We start from the raw sequence: 16,350 nt of genomic DNA on the forward strand, positions 1-16,350 counted from the left end.
GAATCTGTCACAATGAATGTAGAATATCAGGAACGTCGGCGTTGGAAATTCAGGAGAGAGTCTGTCTAGAGTTCTGTCAGCCACCCTTATTTATAAGACACAATGATATCATAGAATTATTGGTGGGCAGAACTGAGCTAGGCCTACCCTGGAGACCCGGATAGGACAACCAATGTTGGGTGCCTCCTCTAGGAGGTGATTTAGTTTATGGAGTTGGATTGTATGATGTACAAAACCTTCCCACAGACCTTTTTTCCAAAAATCCATCTTGACACAATTTATACATTTGTACAGTTGTGGCACTTTAACAAATCACATACGCAGATTCCATATTTTACGCAGAGCATGCAAGTCCAACTCTACAGTTTGTAAGACTTTGTTTCGTCCGCGTAACAATTTTTCATCGTTTTCAGTTTGAAATGTTCGGCCTAAAATAATAGGGCCTCATTACACGTTGTGCGGTAGGGATTTAACGTTACGAGTATGGGAATACCGGTATCGTTAAATCCCCATGCCAATTACGACCCGGCTCACAACTATTTGCGGCACCTCTAAGTACGGTGCCATTAATAGCGGCTAATAGCACAGCATCACAAGCCAAGCGGACATGCTAATAGCGGCATGGAAAAGCCCCCAAAACCCCTTACCGGCATGACGCAAATACCGGCATCGGGAACTACCCATTATTAGAACCTAGCAGTGTTCCCACCTGCCACAGGTGGACAAAATCAGCACAGGTGGAGGCAATGGAGACTGTGGCAGCACAAAAGGAGGCAGGAGATCGCAAACACCAAAGTTGCCTTCTATTCACTGGCAGGCATCCCAAGTTGCATCGGGGCCATCGACTGTACCCATGTGGAATTGGTGGTCCGACATCACAATGAAGTAGTCTACCAAAACAGAAAACAATTCCACTCCATCAATGTCCAAATGGTATCTGACGCTAAGAAGATAATCACACATTGTTGTGCCCGATTTCCCGGATCAACCCATGACTCCATGGTCCTGCGTAACTCAAACATGCCACGCTACATGGAGCGACAAGCCGGACAACGTTCCTGGCTACTTGGTGAGTAGCAGGGCAAGCACATGGCAGTGTGATGTGGTGGGGAGAGATACATACTCCAACTGGGTGTTGACTGTCTGTAGGACAAATGGACATACAGATGTAGGCCAATGTCCATCAGGGAAGGCCGCAATGTCCTTGAGGAGAACCCACATGCAATTATGAGCTGCACAACATAGAGTACAATCCAGGTTTCCGAATATTGCACATCCATCCACATCCACATTGCACATCATGCCACACCACATACCACACAAATCAGCAACATGGCGTCAAGATGGTAATACAGAAACAGCGCTGCACAACATCAAGACAGCAATGTGCCCTTGAATCCATGCAAAGGTAACACCCCTAGCCATAGCATTGAACCACGCACCTATAGCACCACTGAAGTGATGCCACACAGCATGGCAACATCGATGTTGGAATGGCAGTACACTAGCAGTGTGGTACCAAATTTGCCTGGGCCCAGGGACATCTAAGACCTGGCCTCACCGAGGACATGTCATTTGCTGTCGGAGGCATGATTCGGGCATGTCCACTTGCAGGGTCAAGCTCACCTTTGCACATTGCAGTCACGCAGATCGTCTGCATGCATGCTGGTAGTCGTGATTTTGAATCACAATGCAAAGTCGATTTGTGTGACATGTACAGGCCGCACCAGAGGTGAACGGTAACAGGTACCCATTCTTTACCCCATACAGGCGACGCCAGCTATCCACTGAAGAGGTGGCTCCTAACCCCTGTACGGAACCCACAGAACCGGCACGAAGAGGACTACAATCATGCACATACCCGTACCCACGTCGTGATAGAGCAGGCATTTGGCCTTTCGGAGACACAGCTCTGGTGCCTAAGCGGGCCGGGTGAAGCTCTCCTGTATGGCCATGGCAAATTGCCGAAGATAACCATGGCATGTGTAATGCAGCACAAAATGTGCATCAGACGGAATGTGCCTATGCCACCTAACATTGACATGCAACCACCAGATGAGGATGGGTGAAATGGTCCACCAGGACATGCAAGAGGCGATGGCCAGGAGGGACACTATGTGCGTCAGCATCTGATGTATCAAATGTTATGAGATACAAGGGAGAACTATTATGGATGGAGATGGGTATTGTTGCCCTGATGTATGCGGTGAGGCCCACAAAGGACCCTGTCCCCAATAAAGTACACCTACACAATGATGAAGACCAAGCCTGTGTTTCAACCTTTCAACAGTGTATTGTGATCAAAATGTGAACAAAAAGTGCATGGCCCCAACTGTGCAAACACCCTTTCCCCCCTTCCCCCACAACACTCCCAAAAACACCCTTTCCCCCCACAACACTCCAAAAAACACCCTTTCCCCCCTACCCCCATGACACCCCCATGTGAGGCTTATAGTGTGTAGGTGTCCTGTTCCACATGTGCCAGCTAGTTCTTGCTGGCCCTAATTCTCATGGCCTCCTCCGCCATTGGGTGGTTGGGATGGCGTGCGCCTCATGGTGCGCAGAGAGGCTTGCTTGACGGGAACGGGAACTCGCAGGTTAATCCTGTGGTGGGGGAGGTATTGTCGCTCCGTGGCGTCCGCAGTACGTGTGAGGGCCTGCCTAAGTTGGGCCATTTCCTCACAAATCCTGTTTGTGCAGGCCTCCATGCCCTCTCTTGTCTGTCTTGCATACGACCTAAGGTCATCCCTCAGACGGGCTGCCTCTGCCACATGCTGGCCAACCAGCGCAGTGATTTCAACCTGCCTCTGGCTGATGGTTGCCAGGTCATGTTGACTGCGTCCAGCTGTTGGGGTGGCTGCTGCACCCTGGTCCATGCCTCTGGCATCAGGTGAGGACACCTGAGGGCTCCATCGCCCTTCCACTGTGTCGTTGCCTGATTCTCCATGGCTACCTGATTGTGATAATGGCCTTGGCTCAATGGACTGTGGTGGGCTGGGGGTCTGGCTTTGATTCTGAACGTCAATTGCCTCCGCCACGTCCGACAGCGGCGCGGTGGCTGCTGCCTCACCAGTGGAACTGGTTGCAGCAGAATGCAGGCCCTCCGTGCTGGTTTCCAATGTAATGGGGTACACTGCCGTGGGTGCAACAATTGCAGCAGCCGTGGCCTCAGGCTGTGTAGAACTGGTGCTCTTGCTGCCTTTGCCCCTCTGCTGCTGATCACTCCTCCCGGTGCCCCTTGAGGTGGTGGCGGTGTCCCCTGTCTCATGTGTCCTGGGCTTTTTCTTTGCTGGGGGAGCAGGTGTCACAGTGCCCGGTTCATCAGTGTCTGTCTGTGATCCTGTAGGGGACAAAAATAGGGAATATCATCGTTTATGGTTCTACATGCCTTATGCAGAATGTTTACGTCATGCCGCTCTATGCATTGGGGCCTCTTTATTTTGGAATCCGGTAATGGGGATGTCGGGTGGGTCATGCATGAATGGGTCTGTGTTGCACATGTATGTGGTGATGCGTGCATGTATGTTTGTGGCTGGATCCATGGCCTGATTATGGACTCATATTTGGGGGGCCCCTCACCCTTCACTGTGCATTGTTTGATGTATACACTCACCTCCATCTGATGAAGTGGGCGCACCATGCTCCATGTCTCCGACACCCTCGATCGATTCCATGCCAATTGTGGTGGCGCAGGTCTCCTCTCACTCCCTGAGTTTTATATGGGAATCAGCCCCACCTCCTGTGGCCATTGCCAGCTTGCGATTCACAGCCAGAATGTTTCGTACACAGACCCGTAGGTCGTCCCACCTGTTGGGTGTCCTGACCCACGTTTAAGCTATCATGCTGCAACATTTGGTGCTGTGGGCTTAGAAAATTCAAGATGGCGGAAAACCCACATGTGCGCTGAAATCCAGGAAAGCTGCGCAGTTTGTGCGCACACTAAAATGGTTGCCTCACTTGCCACCCACCAGTGTGAGAATGAAAGGCTGGGTTGCCATGAGGGAAATGGGTTGCCAAAGGAAAAACAGTAGCGCCGGTTAGCTTCAAAGCGCTTTAAAACCACCATTGGACTACCCACACAGTAGTCTGAAACCATTGGGAGTGGCAATGCTGATTGCCAAAAGCAAACCCATAACTGTTGGGAATTCATTTTCTTAAATCCCAAAAATGGGTGCAGTACCAGTACTCACCACTATCCAAAAGCCGGCAGTTTAAAACCACCCTGTGTTTCTCTGAAGGCAGGCTCAAACTGTCTATTTTAAACATTGCAACACATCTAAAAACTCACTGGACACCAGCAGACATTTGGTAGAATGGAGTGTTGTGTGCCTACAAAATCTGGGAAATGAAGAGCCCAAAACAATGCTTATAACAAAACTGCTATGGAGTCAGCAGTTTAAGTTGCACTGGATTTTAAGACACTAAAATCGAAAATGTTTAGATTAAATGAGTGAGCTATGTTTGGTGTCACATGCCTTTGTAACTGTTTAAATGTCATAGTTTTAAACTTAGAATCAGCCTTCTAGCTGCATATGTAAAAATGTTTAGTTTTATTTGAATGCAGAAACTGGGGAACAAAAAGTGACATTTTATCTGAAACCCGGCTTAAGGAACTGAATTCTGCCTGGCAACTACTCCCATCAGGAGGGAAATTTGAGTCACCACTGTGTTCCCAGGCCAACCTTCCTTTTGCTGCCCACACGAAGGATATGCCATCTATCTGATAATTGAATTATCTGTGCTCTGCAAGAGAGTGAACAAAGCCCTCTTCACTCAGGCAAAGGTTTTTATTACCGCAGTCGTAAATTGTAGCTTCCTCTTGGCAGGAGCTGGGAGGAGCACTGCCTGTGAGAGCAAGCTGGCTTGGCAGAAACTGGAAAGACTGGTTTCTATACCATGTGACCTGGGAAACCACACCCCTTTGGAGCCAGAACATAACTTTAAAAAGATGAATAACTCATAGAGCGGACATGTGAAAATTTTATAAATGATACCATAATTCTTGTGATTTTTCTGCCCACATTTTAAGAGGTTTTTCGACCCGGTGGCGTGTTCAGGGGGGTTTTAGCGGAAAAGTGGATATTACTCTAAATGTATGCATGTTAAAAATCTGAAACTTCATCAGTTAATGTCCCTACTCCCTGCACACATATATGTAAAGTTGGGTCAATGTCAGAAATTGGAAATCAGTTAAAAAGTGAAATATGTGCCATTTCTGAATGCAAGCTCCCAGGAAGAGCAGAGTTTGAACAGGGTATACCTCCTGTAATGCATGATGGGTGCATATGATTTTAAAACAATATGTACCTCTGCAAATATGTATTTGTTTCAAATCTAGATTTGTGTGTAAGTTGACAGGAGGAGTGGACTTTCTGCAGGCTGTAAAATGACATCACTCTGACTCACAGTTAATTCCCCAATCAAATGATAAATGGAAGTTTGACCAATTAGAAGCTGAGAGAGAGGTAGGGTCAGTGATGCTAGAACACACCCACATTCTAAACACATAAAAGCAGACAGACAGGACAGATAGGGACTTTCCAAATCCATCTGCAGCGGGACGCTCTGCCGGAAAAATCCATACTTACCTCCACCAACCTCCAGAAAGCCAAACTAGAGACTTCAATCTATCCAGAACTAAGAGAACCAGAGAGAAAGCAGTGCTGTACCCAGAGAGACCCAGACCAGCAGAGAGAGCTGACCCAGATCACTGTGAAGTGCAGAGGCCAGACCAGACCAGACCAGAGTCCAGTCTAAAACCCTGACCAGATCCGTGGCGAGGCCCATTTCACTCAAGAATATAGTGTGAGTACCTAGAAAACTGTGCAGAACCAATCTCTTAGTTAAAATAATATAATTCAATCCTATTTTAATCTAAGTAGAACTGTCTCCTAACTGTCACCTGTCACTTGTAAAGCTGTCACCTGTGATTTGCTAGTTGCAAGCTGCACTTGTCATTTTGAGCTTTCGAAATTTGCAAACCCAAAAACGACCTTTATTAAATCGCTCATATCTCCGCGACCGTTTGGGCTAGAGACTTGCAGTAACTTTCCTCTGATAGCTTAGAATCGTAGCTTTGAATCGCACCAAGAACCGCATTCCTACCCCTTATAGTTTTACCGCAATCGCGGAACACGCATCCGCGAATTTTACCGCGATTTGCAATTTCTTCACATGTAAAAACTGCTGCTGTTTGCCTTCCATTTGCCAGAAATTCGTTTAACCTGCTAACTATCCCTGCATCATTGCTAGTGTGAGCCTGGACTAATATTAACTAGATACCACTCACCCTGAACCTCTGAAAGGGAATTAAAAAGCATTTCCAGCATATTTCTCATCCATTGCTAGCGCATATCAAAGCATTTGGGCCTGTGTTTTCAAAACTCCTATCTGTTTTCTGTAAGCTTGCTGGGTTGAACTGATTACATTGATTGCATTTTTGAGAACTGCGTGCTTTCCTCCCATTCCCTTGCATTGCATAAAGAGGGGGGGAGGGAATTGCCAGAGAAAAGTGATTACATTGTTTTGTTGAAATCATATTGAGTATTTATATACTGCATTTCATTCATTCAACCTTGCATCCATTTGAACTCTATAAAGCATTTTGTACCACTTTCTTCTTTTGTTCCTAATTACCAGTGTGCTACCTTATCCATTTCATCTCAACTCCTAAGTAATTAGAAAGAAGTGTGCTAGTGCCAGATTCTCTGTTGTTAATCTGTATCATATCAGATTAAGTGTGATATTCAATTATTAATTTATTATAGGGTGTGACATATATATATCTCTTGTTTAAATTATCAAATAAACCTTTTAACTTGTAAAACAGAACTACTTCTTGGCTCAGTGGGGTCAGGGGAATTCCAAGAGAGGGGTGTTATATAGGGGTAGTCATCCAGAACGCATGAACTGGACCTAAAGATATATCAATAAGGGTTTTCATTCAGTATTATAGACTAGGCGTTGACTTAGCTGTAGTGTTGAATTGAATCCTCTTACACACCGCTTTCGGCAGTCCTTGACAGTGCGGGTGGTGGTGCCCAACGCACTGACTTTGTGGACAACCACTTCCCAGATGGCCTTTTTCTTGACGAGGGTCTCCGGCTGCATGTCATTGGCAAATACTACATTGGCATTTGCCGCAAGTGTCTCTGTAAGCATGATCAGCTCCTTGTCGCTGAATTTTTCTTTTTGCTGCCGATCAGCGCCTTTCTTGACGGCCTTTGGCATCTTCGGCTATCCGGGATGATTTTGTGATGGAGTCTTGTGGAAAGAGGTCCTGGATGCAGAGGATGGCAATGGATTGTGTTTTTAAAGATGGCCGCCGTGCTCTTTCCCGTTCCTGTACAATGACGCTATTTCCAGTTCCGCTATTTAACGGTCACCGCTAATAGCGGAGACCGCTATTTGCATGTAGAGTGAGGGCGGAGGTGCTATAAGCACTTTCGTCAAAGCCGGTAAGGGACTTTTTGGGGTCTTTAGCGGCATGGCGGTAGGGTAATTACCGGCATGGCGCTATGCTCATGTCTGCATACTCGTAATGGTACGCTATTAGCGCCCTCTTGCCAAGGCGGACACGTTAATAGCGCCATGCCGATAAATGTCGACTTTTACCGCACAACGTGTAATGAGGTCCTATAGGTTTATACATGTATATAGATTATCATTAGGCATATCTGTATTGAATTTCGAAGTGGCATCATGTACACTTTCCTTAGAATATGCAATTCTCTGCCATTTCTATTCCTGATATGGCAGTGCAGGCTACAACGTTTTAAATAAAAAACCACACAATCACATCTCTGAGCTCTTCCCCTGAGCTTGTGCTGCCTTTTTTGGCATGGTGCTGCAGTCCCTGGGCCCAAGTCTGCCATGTTTCCCCTGGCAGGTTTCAGCCTGCCCTAAAATATTTCTCCTCATTTTCACTGCGCATGCATTAGTTTCATCTCCTTTATTTATCTTAACTGCTACTTTTTACCCCACATGTATGATCTGACTTGCCCTGCTCCTGCCTTGATATGCACACCGCCAGCACCAAATCTTCCTCGTTCACCAGGAAACCATCGTACTCCTCCGGTGAATTCTACGCCTATCTGATGAACTCTCACTTACTGACAAACTTTTGCTGCTTGGAACCCTGCCTTCATTGCCTATATGGTTATTTCCCATGAATTTGCCATGCTACCTCTTGGGGTGTTCTCAATCTGCTGCCTCTGTTTGGTTTCTCGAAATGCTTGTTTTAAATTCAAATCTAGGTGCTTTTTAAATCTGTTGCCGTACTGAATTGCTCGCATTTTCATGACTGTTTGAAATTCAAATCTAGGTGCTTTTAAAATCTTTTGGTTGCTCTGCTGAATTGCTCGCATTTTCATGACTGTTTGAAATTCAAATCTAGGTGCATTTAAATCTGTTGTCTTGTTGAATTGCTTGCATTTTCATGACTGTTTCAATTCAAATTTAGGCACCTCCAATATCTGTGAGCGTGCTGTAATGCTGCATTTTCCCTGCTTTCTGGAATGCCATATATGGGTGTATGTAAAATCTGTTGCCCTGTTCTGGCACTCCTCGTGTATGCTTGAACTTTCAAATCTGGGTATTTGTAACTCTGCTGTCCTTTTTTGAATCTTGTTTAAAGTACTCACTTCATCTGTTCCTGCTTGGCTGCTAGACCACCTGCTGAGTTATTTTGTGCACTGTGCAGCTCTCTGTCTATCTCTGTCCCCTTGACATCCTTGCCCCTGCCCATCCCTATTGTGCTCTCCATCTCCCCTTTCTATTCTAATTGCTTCTCTATTACCTATCCTTCATCTCTTTCGAAGCCTGGAAGGAACATTTTAAGAAGGGTCTCCTGGTTTCTAACCCAGGTTCGTCCATTGCCGACACCTCTGTCAATGCTTCTTCCAGGCAGCCATACCGACATACACTTTGTCGTTCCTTCTCCTGACCTATGGACTCCCCATATGGTTTCTGTCCTCTCCCCTTTCTCTTCTTCACCCATTAATGGTTTAACAAAATGGGAAGCGCTCTTGGCACACTTCCCACCATCCAAGTGCATCATCAATATCTACTTGAATGACACTATCATGGCCGAGGGCCCTCAGACCAACCTCCTCCTTCTTGATGGGCATCTTCTGTCTCTCATCAACCTCTTCCTTTCTGCTACCACTCCTCAATCCTCCACCCCTTAACACCATCTCTGGCAGTGGCAAACCGTCCCTGGACCCCTCCTCAGAAAACCTATAAAGGAGGCAAACAGTTTCACTTAGCTACCCTCAATTCTAGCTCTGCTGTCAAACACTCTACTGACATCTGTCACCTCCTTGAATACTTTGACCATGATGACCTTGTGCTCACCATCACTTGGTTCAATGCCTGCTCTGTCGCTGCTTTTGACACTCTTCTTCCTGAGGGCTATCCTCTCCAAGTCCAGGCCTAACCAGCCTAGAGGCAGAGTGGCCCTTGTCTTCCCTGAATGGATCCCTGCTTCTATCATTCCCATTCAATCCTACTCCACCATCTTGGGCAAAAAATCTTGAAGAAGTTCACCATCTCCCAACTAATCCACTACTCTGAATTTTTTGGCTGTCTGTCTTCAGAGCAGCCAGAGGCATGGAAACTTCTCTGCTGAACACCGGTGAAGACGTGCTCTCTAACCTCAACTTCAACTCTCCCTCTGCCCTCATCCTGCTTGATCTGTCCTCTGCCTTTGACACTGTCAATCACGCCACGCTCTTAAATCAACACCATGATACTCTGGGCACTGGCTTGGCTGTTACGCTCACCTGGTCTCTGCGGCGGCATTAGGGCACAGTTGGAGCCCTCCATCGACTTGACTCCTCTGGATCGCCTCCCTCTCCCGGTTGCTGCAGAGCCTGCTGTTCTGGATGCTGGTATTGCACCTGAGAGAAGATGAAAGTTAATGAGAATGGCGTGGGGGTGTCGTGACTTCCCTCGACCCTCTCGTGCCAAAATGAAGTGTGCAAGCGTTTTCCCATGCAAGCTCACCTGTTCCTGTTGTGTTGTAATGTTGAGCTATCCGTCCTGCTTATCGTAGCAAGGGTGCGTAGAGCATACTGAGTTGCTTCACTGGTCCGTGGAAGTGTTGATCCAGACCGGCTGCGTCCAATCCACTTAGTAGCTAAGTCTTTTGGTTATGATTATAGTTTGTTTATTATAATGTCTTTGTCTTGTTCAATAATAATTCTTGCAATGTCTATTCTCATCCCTATAGGTATGAAGAAGCAGATCAGAGTCGTGGAGCGAATCCGGGGCATTCCTTGAGCCTGATGGAACTGGTAAGTTAGCCTTTATGATGGAACTGTAGGGACTGGTATGGCGGCCACGCGTTCGTTATTGTTATGAATTCTAACCTGTTGTTCTCTCTTTTCTCTTGCAGGAGAAGGCGACGGTGAAGAACGAAGTCCGGAGGTTTGATGCAGCTCCGTGGTTGCAGGGTGAAGACGTCGTGAAGAAAAGGAACGAGGTGGAGCTCCGGTTAGCTGGAGGCCCAGATCATGTGAGAAGAAGGCCCCGACTCTGGTAGTGATGGGATGCAGCTAAGAGGCGCACACAGCGATGGAGCGGCTCGGAGCAGGTAGGAGTGCCTTCAGTGATGGAGTAGCTGGATTCAGTTAAGAGGTGCTCACAGCGATGGAGTAGCTGGATTCAGGTCAGAGGCACACACATCGATGGAGTAGCTGGAATCAGGTAAGAGGCACGTACAGTGATGGAGTGGCTGAAAGCAGGTAAGAAGCGCCGTCAGCGATGGAGATGCTGGAATCTGGTAAGATGTCTTCAGAGAAGAAGCAGCTGGAATCAAGTGGATACGCAGGTAAGAACAGCGATAAGCGATACGCTGCAAAAGCAGAACAAAGCGAAGCAGAGGCATGTGGATGGGTTGGCCTTATATAGGCTGGCCCTGGCGCCTCCCTTTAGCCCCTCCTAGTGGCTCCACCTTGCACCACCCAGGGACTTCTGCACGTGCCTTCCAATGTTGTTCTATGGCCGCGCCCAGCCCTGCTGCACGTGCCTTAGGCACAGAGTGTGCTAGGCACACTTTTACATGAGCCTGGTACCAGAGGCACCAGGACTGGGTCCATTTGGACCCTGGGGATGAGGGAGGACTGGCCCTTAGTTCTGTGGCCATGACATTGGCTGACCTCTTTCCTTTCAAATCTCCCCTCCCAGGTTCAACTGGGCCTTTTGTCTCCTCTACCTCGGACTCTACCTACGGCGTCCCTCAGGGCTCTATCCTCTCGCTCTGGCTCTTCAACATTGCCCACTTGATCTGTACCTTCTCTTCTCATTTCCAGAATTATGTGGATGACACTCAGCTCTACTTTAAGCTCCCCTCCTCTACCTCCTCTCCTTCCTCTCTCATTCCTCTCACATTCCTGATTGTCTGACTAGTATTCAGGCATGGTGTGCTGCTAACGTTCTCTGTCTTAATGCTGGTAAGACTGAGATCCTTATCAATGGAACTGCCTCCCCTTTCTTCCCCTCACCCTCTTGTGAGGAAATAAATCTGGGTGTCATCTGTGACTCCTCTCTCTCCTTCACACCTCATATCACTGACCTTGCCAAGAAGGCTTGGTTTCAGCTTCACCTGCTCAGAAGCATTCTCCCTTTCCTCACCTTCCACCAGAAACTCAATGTTTCTAGAGCTATGGTTCTCTCCAAGCTGGACTACTGTAACCACCTCTTCCTCAATATGCCTCTTTCCTCCCTTCGCCCTCTCCAATTAATCCAGAAAAGGACTGCAAGGCATATCCTTGGCCTCAAACCCAGGTACCGCACCTCTCCAGCCCTAACATCTCTCCTCTGGCTCACAGTGACTGCAAGGATCAAATTCCACAAGGCTTTCTGGGGCCTTGGGCAGTGCTACATCCAACCTTATCTCCCTAAAGACCTCCCTGCTAGAGTCCTTCCATCCACTAGTTCTAGCTCTCTGAAAGTCAGATGTTTCTCCAAGCAGAGAGCGGGTGTAGATCTCTTTCTTCGGCAGGAGCCTCCCTCTGGAATGGCCCCACTGCACCTCTTAGACTTAGGCAGGATCTCCTTAAGACTTAGGCAGGATCTCCTTAAGTTCTGGATGTTTCTCAAGACATTTCTTTGCTCCTCCTTCTTCCCTGTCCACCTTCCTTGCTAATGCTGCTGTGCTGCTGCGACTGGCTTCCTGGTCCCTTCAGAGTCATACAGGGGCCATGCCTTGACCCTTGCCCTTGGGCACCCTTCCCCGATAAGACTACTGAGTCTGGTCTACCCCCCTCCTTGCACTATTTGACCATCATTCCGTCCCCCTGCACCCTGCCAGGCTACTGAGTCTGGTTCACCTCCAAATATGCACTTGACCCATATCCCTTCCCCAGCACACTTGCCCTCCTGGATCCCCCTAGCACTTACCCAGACCCTGGGTCCTCACCCACCTTCCCCTCCTCCCATTACCTTCCCCTCCCCCGGCACTTCCTGCTTGCTGCACCAGTTGAATGTCACAAGACCTACTAGGACCGTTTATTGGTGTTTATCCTCCTCTGTTACCCCGTTCACCCTTGTCTTGTGGCACCTGGAAACACTTTCTGATATACAGGCACCATAAATATGTTCAATAAATAGGAAAAGAAAATAGTGCAGATAGATATTAAAAACCCAAGGGAAACTCACACCATCTTGACGAGGCAAATTAAACACCTTAAAGCTTTTGCATGTGTCAATTCTAAGGACTCACCTCAACCCTCCTGTGTGCTACTGTGTGATTTGTGTTTAATACAGCAGCCTGGACATGTACTAACACACCATTAAGCTCTTCCTCACCTGCTTGTAGAACAGACAACAGTGCTTATCAAATGGAGCCCCAGCTTCTCACTCACATTCTACACCCGCAGATGCCAAGCGAAGGAAAATACAACAGAGGCCATATAAACACATGCTGATTAACCATGCTTGACTTAAGAGATTGTTGCACAGTGAAGACAGGAGAAGGATGTTACTGGTAAAGCTGGACATTCAGCCGCTGCCATTTTGGCACCAGCGTTTTGACGCAGCCCCTTGGGCGCAGGCCTCTTTTAGGCACGCCCTGTTGGCCGCAGCCACAAGGGCGCAGGAACCTATCATTCATTGCCTGAAGATATGTTTATCTTGAATGTATTGTCACCGAAAGCACTAATAAATGCAGTGCGCCAGGCAACAGTTTATTTAAGGAAAACACTTCACAACCAGATCAGCTTTGTCTTGCATGTCAGGTATGCGAGACAAAGCAACCCATTTGAACATGGAGCATTCACTTACAGGACAGCTCCATGTACTGATTGGGAACTGTTTTACTTAAAGAAACTATCACTTGAAGCACTGCATTTATTAGTGCTTCTGGTGACAATATATTTAAAGAAAATATATATTCAGGATCGTTATGGTTCCCTGCTGTAGAAAGGGGCCCCCTGCTATGAGGCGTCCCATTGCACTGTGAGCCCCCAGGCCAACAGAATACACAGAAGACTCTAGCGTCCGTGACACACCCCATTTATTCAATTCCACATGTGATGGAGTTATGTCATTCCGCCGCATGTGCCTGTTAAAGGGTCACCACATGCCTCCTTTTCCATAACAATAACAACCTCATCACAAAACCACCACCCACACAAAACATGTGGCAAATCACACCCTCAAACTTCAAACTAAACAGGTGATACAGTTTCCAGCCACTCCTGGCTGCTTAACTCAGGGGTCCAATACATAGTCATTCAGGTGGGCAGGTGTCCCCCTCCCAGCTTGCTGGGGATACTGTCTGCCACCTTCCCAACTCAGCTTTTCCTCACCTGCATCCCCTCCTTCCAGAGGAATCTGAGAGCAGTCAGTCCCAGCACCTTCATCAGGTTCCTTGGCACAATCTCTGCCAGGGATGCGCCGGCCGTGCGCCATCTCCGAGCATCTTAAAGAAACTGACATTCCTGGCGTTTCCCTTGAAGGCTGTCACCATAAACCCCTTCATTGCAATCACGTCCATGGGGCTCGCGTTGTATGATTTGATATGATATGATATGATATGATATGTTCGTTTATTTATATAGCGCCTATACACAATGTGTTTCAAAGCGCTTCAAGGCAAGGGAGGGAACAAGGGAAAATACAACCACATTCTTACAGGCCATGAACAGTAGGGATGTGAAATTAACTATCGCACTCGGCCTGACGACATTTCAGATAGTGGAAGAGCTAAGAGATAGATAAGGAAGGGAGGGGGAGAGTGGGAAGGAAATGGAAACAGACAGGCGACTACCGTACTAGGCCTGACGACATTTCTTGTAGAGCCGGAGAAAAACAAAAGGTGAGGGAGAGGGGTGCAGAAATGGAGGGGAGGAACAAAACAAGCGACTATCATACTAGGCCTGACGGCATTTCAGATAGTGCTGGAGGGATGGTGGGGAGGAAAAAAACAGTAATGGGAGGGTGGAGGAAACAGACGAGGTTGCTATCATATTAGGTCCAGGGACAATTCTGATAGAGTAAGTGGATAGAAGAAAGTAAGGGGAGGAGATAGGAAAAGGGAGAAGGGAAAGGAGGAGAGAAAAGAGAGTAAGCAGTCAAAAAGAGTGGAGAAGCAAGAGTGGAGAGCGAATACAATTGCAGAAGTCAGTAGTAAGACATAATGTTGCAAGCCAGGATACAAGATGAAGATGGGAACAGCATGATTCAGGGCCACCATGAGTACAAGATGCAAAGGAAGTCCAGCATAAGAGTTGAGAAAGAGTGACACACCGTGAATGAATGAAGTCCATAAAAGTCAAATCCAGCATTGGCCACAAGACAGTGATAGTGAAGGAAGGCACCAGGTGGGCGGGGCTTGCTAAGTGGTGAAAAAGAGCAACAGGCAGGAAGGTACCAGGTGGGCGGGGCTTAGGCCAGGTGACCTAGATCCACTTGCACCTGCTCCCCATCTGCAAAGGAAAAGAAGCTGGAGGGCTTCTTAAGTAGGGAAACAGAGCGGCAAGCAGGAAGGCACCAGGTGGGCGGGGCTTGCTAAGTGATGAAAAAGAGCGGCAAGCAGGAAGCCACCAATTGGGCGGGGCTTGCTAAGTGGTGAAAAAGAGTGGCAGGCAGGAAGGCACCAGGTGGGCGGGGCTTAGGCCAGGTGACCTAGATCCACTTGCACCTGCTCCCCATCTGCAAAGGAAAAGAAGCTGGAGGGCTCCTTAAGTAGGGAAACAGAGCGGCAAGCAGGAAGGCACCAGGTGGGTGTGGCTTGCTAAGTGGTGAAAAAGAGCGGGAAGCAGGAAAGCACCAGGTGGGCGGGGCTTGCTAAGTGGTGAAAAAGAGCTGGAAGCTGGATGGCACCAGGTGGGCGGGGCTTGCTAAGTGGTGAAAAAGAGCGGCAAGCAAGAAGGCACCAGGTGGGCGGGGCTTGCTAAGTGGTGAAAAAGAGCGGCAGGCAGGAAAGCACCAGGTGGGCGGGGCTTGCTAAGTGGTGAAAAAGAGCAGGAAGCATGAAGGCACCAAGTGGGTGGGGCTTAGTAAGTGGTGAAAAAGAGCAGCAGGCATGAAGGCACCAGGTGGGCGGGGCTTAGGCCAGGTGACCTAGATCCACTTGCACCTGCTCCCCCTCTGCAAAGGAAAAGAAGCTGGAGACCTCCTTAAGTAGGGAAAAAGAGCGGCAAGCAGGAAGGCACCAGGTGGGCGTGGCTTGCTAAGTGGTGAAAAAGAGCGGGAAGTAGGAAGGCACCAGGTGGGCGGGGTTTAGGCCAGGTGACCTAGATCCACTTGCACCTGCTCCCCCTCTGCAAAGGAAAAGAAGCTGGAGGCACCAGGTGGGCGTGGCTTGCTGAGTGGTGAAAAAGAGCGGGAAGCAGGCAGGTACCAGATAGGCGGGGCTTAGGCCAGGTGACCTAGATCCACTTGCACCTGCTCCCCATCTGCAAAGGAAAAGAGGCTGGAGGGCTCCTTAGGTAGGGAAACAGAGCGGCAAGCAGGAAGGCACCAGGTGGGCGGGGCTTGCTAAGTGGTGAAAAAGAGCAGCAAGCAGGAAGGCACCAGGTGAGCGGGGCTTGCTAAGTGGTGGAAAAGAGCGGCAAGCAGGAAAGCACCAGGTGGGCGGGGCTTGCTAAGTGGTGAAAAAGAGCAGCAGACAGGAAGGCACCAGGTGGGCGGGGCTTTGGCCAGGTGACCTAGATCCACTTGCACCTGCTCCCCATCTGCAAAGGAAAAGAAGCTGGAGGGCTCCTTAAGTAGGGAAACAGAGCGGCAAGCAGGAACTGCTTGTCCCATCAGTCTTAGGCCCACTGTACTCCCAGTGTCCTGGTCACATGACCTAGTCCGGCTACTTCCTGTGTTCTTCCTCTTCTTGGCTGCACCAGGTGGGCG

Source organism: Ambystoma mexicanum, chromosome 4p, assembly GCF_040938575.1.
Source record: "Ambystoma mexicanum isolate Mex_15411 chromosome 4p, UKY_AmexF1_1, whole genome shotgun sequence".
Lineage (NCBI taxonomy): Eukaryota > Metazoa > Chordata > Amphibia > Caudata > Ambystomatidae > Ambystoma > Ambystoma mexicanum.